Source organism: Schistocerca cancellata, chromosome 6 (genome assembly GCF_023864275.1).
Source record: "Schistocerca cancellata isolate TAMUIC-IGC-003103 chromosome 6, iqSchCanc2.1, whole genome shotgun sequence".
NCBI classification, from domain to species: Eukaryota; Metazoa; Arthropoda; class Insecta; order Orthoptera; family Acrididae; genus Schistocerca; species Schistocerca cancellata.
The window spans coordinates 436,809,413-436,810,087 of NC_064631.1; the positions used below are offsets into that span (position 1 = coordinate 436,809,413).

Below are 675 nucleotides of genomic sequence, written 5' to 3' on the forward strand. Positions count from 1 at the left end.
GAGTAGTGAGTTGTGCCTGGATATCTCAATTGGCAGAGCATTTGCTTGCTAAATTCAAGGGTACTAGGTTCAATTCTCGGTCCAGCATATAGTTTCAATCTGCTAAAGAGTTTCAAATCAGTGCACACTCCGCTGCATAGTGAAAATTCATACTTGAAACATTTCCATAGTTGTTGCTCTATCATTCCTCCACAGTAATTGGCCTCAGTAGTCACATCTCGCCAACGGCCTTACCGCAGTGGTAACACCGGTTCCCGTCTGATCACCAAAGTTAAGCGCTGTCGTGCTGGGCTAGCACTTGGATGGGCGACCGTCCGGTCTGCCGAGCGCTGTTGGCAAGCAGGGTGCACTCAGCCCTTGTGAGGCAAACTGAGGAGCCACTGGACTGAGAAGAAGCGGCTCCGGTTACGAAAACTGACAATGGCCGGGACAGCGGTGTGGGTGTGCTGACCACGTGACTCTCCGTTTCCACATCCAGTGACGCCCCAGAGCTGTGAGGATGACACGACGGCCGGTCGGTACCGTTGGCCCTTCCAAGGCCTGTTCGGACGGAGTTTAGTTTAGTTTACTTTAGTCACATATCAGTTTCAGAACTCTCCAACTCACTGTCCCCCACCGTCAGGAGCAACTTTTTAATTGTGATATGTATGTTTATGTTTGAATTATTTACAAGTT

The 675-nt window shown here is 49.6% G+C and overlaps 1 pseudogene; it reads left to right on the top strand.

Moving 5' to 3' along the window:
• The first annotated feature begins 220 nt into the window (after positions 1 to 220).
• LOC126089666 (5S ribosomal RNA) lies at positions 221 to 338 on the top strand (annotated as a pseudogene).
• The last annotated feature ends 337 nt before the right edge of the window (positions 339 to 675 follow it).